At 49.6% G+C, this 7,453-nt stretch overlaps 1 pseudogene; it reads left to right on the top strand.

Annotated features, from left to right (window-relative positions):
* Positions 1-3,983: 3,983 nt before the first annotated feature.
* LOC124010687 overlaps positions 3,984-7,453 on the top strand; it is a 51,766-nt pseudogene continuing 48,296 nt past the window's right edge.

Below are 7,453 nucleotides of genomic sequence, written 5' to 3'. Positions count from 1 at the left end.
CAGTGCGATTTCTTAGTGGGAAGTACTGGTGGTCCACTTTAGCTAAGGACGTGAGGGATTATGTGTCCTCCTGCTCGGTGTCAGGACCCGGTTACGAACCCGGGTCTCCGGAGTGAGAAACAGTCACTTAACCAACTGAGCCACGAATAGTCGGCAGAACCCAGAAGATGAGGCAGACACAGCAGTACTTGAGACGGTGTATTTAATGAAGTAAAAAGTGAAGTTCTTCAGGAAAACATGTAACTCCACAACCTCAAAAGGAATCCTACAAGAACAAAGGTAATCCTCCAAGACAAAAAAGGTAAAGCACAAAAAGCCTCAAAAGATACTCAAAAAACAAACAAACAAGAACAAAAAACAGAATTCCACAAGAGAGTCCACCGGGATCAACAAGAGTTCTCGGAGTACTAGGGCTGGGTGCTAACATACAAACACAGAGCAAAGAACAGAGGAAAACAAAGGGTTTAAATACAATCAGGGGAAACGAGGCACAGGTGCAAATAATAATGGGGATCATTGAAAACCTGTCGATAATGACTAGGACAGTAGTATTGCCATGGGATGGAGGAAGGCCAGTAATGAAGTCAACGAGATATGGGACCAGGGTCTGTGGGGAACAGGTAAAGGGTGAAGGAGTCCATGCGGGCGGAGGTGAGAAGATTTGCCCTGGCAGCACACGGGGCAGGCATTGACGAAAGTGGCAAAGTCTTCTCTTATGGTAGGCCACCAGAACTTACGCTGGATGAACTCCAAGGTGCGACCTACGCCCGGGTGACAGGTGAGGCGAGAGGAGTGCCCCCACAGAAGGACCTGAGTCCTCACTGCCTTGGGGACAAACAACCGATTGGCAGGACCTCCTTTCGGGTCCGGTTCAATAGCTTGAGCTCGTCTCACGGTATCCTCAACTTGCCACGAGATCGGAGCCACGATCTTAGCAGCAGGAAGGACAGGCATGTCCATGTCATCTCGAATGGCAGGAGCGTAGACTCGGGACAGGGCATCCGGTTTGAGATTCTTCGACCCGGGCCGATAGGTGAGGATAAACTGGAATTGATTGAAGAAAAGAGACCATCTAGCTTGTCTAGAGTTCAACCACTTCGCCTGCTGGATATACTCCAGATTTTTGTGGTCCGTAAGCACTTGAAACGGGTGAGAAGCCCCCTCGAGCCAGTGTCTCCATTCCTTCAATGCCATCTTAACCGCTAGGAGTTCACGATCCCCCACATCGTAGTTCCTCTCAGCCGGGGTAAGCCGGTGTGAGAAGAAAGCGCATGGATGAAGCTTCTTGTCTTCACCCCTCTGAGACAGGACAGCTCCAACACCAACCTCTGAGGCGTCTACCTCCACCACAAACGGTTCATCCGTAGTCGGTAGTATCAGGATGGGAGCAGAGAGGACGCGCTGCTTGAGTCCTTGGAAGGCCGTCTCAGCTTCTCTTCCCCACAAAAACCTTGCATTGCCACCCTTGGTTAAAGCTGAGAGAGGGGCTGCCACCAAGCTGAAGTTCTTGATGAACTTGCGGTAAAAGTTAGTGTAGCCCAGGAAACGCTGAACTTCCTTAACGGATTTGGGGGTGGGCCAATCCGCTACCGCGCCTACCTTCCTGGGGTCCATTTGGACTCGACCGGGTTCCACTACAAATCCCAGGAATTGTACTCGGGATGAATGGAATTCACATTTTTCCGGCTTAACGTACAGATGGCTGTCTAGGAGGCGTTTGAGTACTTGTCTGACATGCTTAGTGTGTTCTTGAAGAGAGCTCGAAAAGATGAGGATGTCATCCAAGTAAACGAACGCAAATATGTTAAGCATATCCCTAAGCACATCGTTTATGAGCGCTTGGAACACCGCTGGGGCGTTGGTCAGGCCGAAGGGCATCACCAAGTATTCATAGTGACCAGTAGGCGTGTTGAAAGCGGTCTTCCACTCGTCACCAGGTCTGATCCGCACAAGATGGTATGCGTTCCGCAGGTCAAGCTTAGTGCTTCCTGGAGCAGCTCGAAGGCTGTGGCCATAAGGGGTAGCGGGTAACGGTTACGGACGGTTATGGCATTGAGTCCCAGGTAGTCGATGCAAGGACGTAATCCACCATCTTTCTTGGCCACAAAGAAAAACCCTGCTCCCACCGGGGAGGTGGATGGACACATGAGGCCTGCTTCCAGAGCGTCCTTGATGTAGGTATCCATAGCAGCTCGTTCGGGTGGAGATAGGAAAAAGATCCGACCCCTGGGAGGGCAAGTGCCCGGAAACAGTTCGATGGGGCAATCATAAGGTCTATGGGGTGGTAGCATGGTGGCCCTCTGTTTGCTAAATACCAGTTTGAGGTCATGGTAACACTCGGGAACTCGGGTCAGGTCGATGGATTCTAAAGACTCGGGAGTAGAACTCGGGGAATTCGGGAAAATACAAGTAGCTTGGCACGTAGGACCCCACTGCTTGATAGTGCCCACAGACCAGTCGATGTGAGGGTTATGGCTGTGAAGCCAGGGGTATCCAAGGACGAGAGGGAACTCGGAACAGGAGATCAAATGAAAGTTCATCAATTCCTGGTGTTGTGAAACTGAAAGTCGCAAGGAGGTAGTGACATGAGTGACAAGTCCAGATCCCAAAGGGCTTCCATCCAATGTAGTAACCCTCATGGGGTCACTTAGAGGTTCAGAGGGAACGCCATTCTCCTTCGCCCAGACACCATCCATGAAGTTACCTGCGGCTCCAGAGTCTACCAAGGCTTGAAGGTGAAACTTGTGGTTGTCCCAGGAAAGGGTGACTGGAATGAGCAGACGGGAGTTGGACAGCTGGGAGGAGGTTATGTTTCCCGTTACAGTTCCCCCCGGTCTGTACGGGACAGAGCGTTTCCCTGGAGACCGGGACACGTGGAACAGAAATGGACCGGTTTTCCGCAATATAGACAGCGTCGCTCCCTCATCCGGCGGTCTCTCTCAGCCTGGGAGATGCGTCCAATCTGCATGGGTTCCGGTGGAGCCAGCGAGGATAAAGGTGGGGACTCGGAGCTGGGACTGATAGGGGCTAGAGGTCTACGGTTGAGTTCTCTCTCTCTCAGACGCTGGTCAATGCGTGAGGCCAACTTGATCAGGGACTCGAGATTGTCCGGTGGTTCCCGAGTGGCCAGTTCATCTTGGTGCTTGCCTACGGAGCTGTGAGGGGAACGGCACCTCAGTACCTCCAGGCTCTGATCAGGCCCTACACCCAAACAAGGGCACTGCGTTCATCCACCTCTGGCCTGCTCGCCTCCCTACCACTGAGGAAGTACAGCTCCCGCTCAACCCAGTCAAAACTGTTCGCTGCCCTGGCCCCCCAATGGTGGAACAAACTCCCTCACGACGCCAGGACAGCGGAGTCAATCACCACCTTCCGGAGACACCTGAAACCCCACCTCTTTAAGGAATACCTAGGATAGGATAAGTAATCCCTCTCACCCCCCCTAAGTTTTAGATGCACTATTGTTAAGTGACTGTCCCACTGGATGTCATAAGGTGAATGCACCAATTTGTAAGTCGCTCTGGATAAGAGCGTCTGCTAAATGACTTAAATGTAATGTAATGTAAATGGATAGTGTCGGAAAGGCCTTTCAGAAAGCACACCGTGAGCGCCTCGTTGTTCCAGCCACTCGCTGCTGCCACCGTGCGGAACTGGATGGCATAGTCTGTCACGCTGCGCCGACCTTGATGGAGAGTCAGGAGCTGTTTGGCTGAGTCAGGACCACTGCTTGGGCCTTGAAACACTCGTTTGAATAGCTGGCACAGCAGGAACTATGGGCATCCCACACAGCAGTAGCCCAGGGCAGGGCTTTTTCCAACAGCAGGGTGATGATATATGCGATCTTAGACCGGTCGGTGGGGAACGACGAGGGTTGCAGCTCGAAGGAGAGAAAACATTGGGTGAGAAACCCTTTACAAGCACTTGGATGACCTGAGAACCGTTGGGGAGGTGGAAGATGAGGTTCAGTCAGAGGGTTAACTGCCATGGGTACGTGAATCTGAGGTACTGGGATGGGAACTGTAAGTCGATCAGATATCTGCTTTATGGAAGTCAGCATCTCCGACAGAAGATGAGAATGTCTAGCCATTAAGGCCTCTTGCTGAACCAGGGCGGCTTCGTGGCGTTGGACAGTCTCCTGGTGGTGGGACAGCATGGCAACAAGGTCCTGGGAACTGGCTGCCTCTGGGTTCATTTTTGGCTCTGTGTTTCTGTCAGGACCCGGTTACGAACCCGGGTCTCCGGAGTGGGAAACAGTCACTTAACCTCTTACGTCCCCCCATCCCGGATCCGGGATCGTGACTACAGCTCAAGCTCATTACCATAACGCACAATGCGCAAAAATATTCCTAAAAATATTTAACCTCCACACATTAACAAGTCCAATAGCTCAAATGAAAGATAAACATCTTTTTAATCTACCCAGCAAGTCAGATTTCTAAAATGTTTTACGGCGAAAACATAGCACATATTTATATTAGATAACCACCGAAACAAAAGGCAAACGGCGGCCATTTTGTCCCAGAAAAAAATAAAATTTAAAAGTAGGATTAAAAAATAAATAATTCACTAACCTTTTGAAAATCTTCATCAGATGACAGTAATGTTACATGTTACACAGTACATTTAATTTTTTTCCAATAATATGCCATTTATATCCATAAATCTCGGTTTACATTGACGACATTTCAAAAAATGCTTCTCAAATGTCCGGAGAAATGATGATAGCTCCGACAGATAACGTCAGATAACAAGCAATAAACATGACTAAATATACATGTTCTACACATATTTACAAAGATACACTTCTTCTTAATGCAACCGCTGTATTACATTTATTTTTAACGTTACAGACATCGTTCACTGGGCTATACTATGAGTCAGCGCTCAGATATTAGCAGTATGTCTCCTCTACGTTTGGAGTCCACAGAAACCACAAATAACCACATAAATATTCCCTTACCTTTGATGTTCTTCCATCTGAAGACGTAGAAGGAGTCATACTTACCCAATACATCATTTGGTTTCACGTTGTGTGTCCCTGTATTAGCATATGCTAACAGCTTCAGTTGAAATGCGTAAAAAATTACTTCTGGTCCAGCACTGTTGCGCATCAAAACTTCCCATTTACATATTATATATCGATTAAACTGGTCAAACGATGTGCAAAATCGAGCTTTATGATGTTTTTAGCATGTAGAACAAAGAGCAACGCTAACAGACAATCCGGCTTGAAATGCTGCATCATGGAAAAAGACATAGTCCAAATCGGCCACGCGCAAAAGAGTGCCTGATTTTCAGAGGGACACGAGCAATTTCGCCCGCCAAACGTGCAGGGCTTGTGGGATTCTCACAATGAACACGTCACTTGAAAGCTGACATCGCGCTGAAGAGATAGAGACTGTCCCTGGGAAGGGTGTGGCTCATGACGTCAAAGTTGAACCAACTTTTCTCTTCACAAGAGAGAGTTTGGGAGAAAGGCTGCCCTTTCAGTTCTGCTTTACATAGAGACATAATTTAAATGGGTTTATAAACTTTAGAGTGTTTTCTATTCAATAATAATTTTTTATATGCATATATTAGCAATTTTGGGAAAAAAATATTTTCAGTTTACTATGGGTACGCACTTTCTCCAACAGGGGCAGTATAGAGGAGGAGTCATAAGAGGTTAACCAACTAAGCCACGAATAGTCGGCAGAACCCAGAAGATGAGGCAGACACAGCAGTACTTGAGACGGTGTATTTAATGAAGTAAAAAGTGAAGTTCTTCAGGAAAACATGTAACTCCACAACCTCAAAAGGAATCCTACAAGAACAAAGGTAATCCTCCAAGACAAAAAAGGTAAATCCACAAGGTGGAAGGTAAAGCACAAAAAGCCTCAAAAGATACTCAAAAAACAAACAAGAACAAAAAACAGAATTCCACAAGAGAGTCCACCGGGATCAACAAGAGTTCTCAGAGTACTAGGGCTGGGTGCTAACATACAAACACAGAGCAAAGAACAGAGGAAAACAAAGGGTTTAAATACAATCAGGGGAAACGAGGCACAGGTGCAAATAATAATGGGGATCAAGGGAAAACAAAAGGTCAAAAGGCACAATGGGTGACCAAAAACCGGAACAACCCTGGCCAAATCCTGACACTCGGTGTGCGCTCAGTGCAAGGCTCCTAGGCTCCTGCCCAGAGGGAAGTTTACAACCCCTTCCCGTTCCACAGCAGCCTTGGTCACACCTGTCGGTTGATTTCTTGACCGATCTGCCACCATCACAGGGCAACACCACGATCCTGGTCGCTGTGGATCAGTTTTCTAGTCCTGTCGTCTCCTCCCTTTGCCCGGTCTCCCTACAGCCCTACAGATGTCTGAGGCCCTGTTTACTCACGTCTTCCGGCACTACGGGGTGCCTGAGGACATTGTTTCTGATAGGGGTCCCCATTTCACGTCCAGGGTGTGGAAGGCGTTCATGGAACGTTTGGGGGTCTTCACCCAGAGAGTAATGGGCAGGTGGAAAGAGTGAACCAGGATGTGGGTAGGTTTCTGCGGTGATATTGCCAGGATTGGCCAGGGGAGTGGGCGAAGTACATCCCCTGGGCAGAGATGGCCCAGAACACACTCCTCCACTCCTCTACGAACCTGTCGCCCTTCCAATGTGTGTTGGGCTTTCAGCCGGTCCTGGTACCATGGCATCAGAGCCAGACCGAGGCTCCTGTGGTGGACGATTGGGTGAGAGGCTCAAGAGAAACCTGGGAGGCCGCCCACGAGTACCTTCAATGGGCCAAAGGGCGGCAGAAGGCCAGTGCCGACCACCACCGCAGTGAGGCCCCGGTGTACACACCGGGAGACCGGGTCTGGCTCTCGACCCGAAACCTGCCCCTCCGCCTGCCCTGCCGGAAGCTGGGTCCGCGGTTTGTATGACCATTCAAAGTCCTGAGGAGAATAAACAAGGTGTGTTATCGGTTACAGCTCCCCCTTATTACCGTATTAACCCCTCATTTCATGTGTCTCTCCTCAGGCGGTGGTGGCTGGTCCGCTTCAAAAAGATGAGTTGCGGGAGATCCCCGATGTCCAGGGGGGGGTGGGGTGCCGGTGTATGCAGTTCGGTCCATACTGGACTCGAGGTGTCGGGTGGGGGTCTTCAGTACCTCGTGGACTGGGAGGGGTACGATCCGGAGGAGAGATGCTGGGTGCAGGTGGAGGACGTACTGGATCCACCTATGCTAAGAGAGTTTCACCGCCTCCATCCAGATCGCCCTGTGCCTCGTCCTCCGGGTCGTCCTCGAGACCAAAGTTGGCGAGCTGTGGGAGCCGCGCATCAGGGGGGAGGTACTGTCACGACTTCTACCGAAGGTAACTCCTCTCATGCTTGTTCAATGAACTATAAACAATTAATGAAAATTTGCCATCGTTTCAGAAAGCGTCACAGTCCTTTGCCCAATACAGCATAAGGTACTACAAAA

This window comes from Oncorhynchus gorbuscha, linkage group LG23, assembly GCF_021184085.1.
Source record: "Oncorhynchus gorbuscha isolate QuinsamMale2020 ecotype Even-year linkage group LG23, OgorEven_v1.0, whole genome shotgun sequence".
In the NCBI taxonomy this organism is placed as follows: domain Eukaryota; kingdom Metazoa; phylum Chordata; class Actinopteri; order Salmoniformes; family Salmonidae; genus Oncorhynchus; species Oncorhynchus gorbuscha.
Note: the sequence above shows the minus strand (reverse complement) of the source record. Positions and strands in the feature narration are given on the sequence as shown.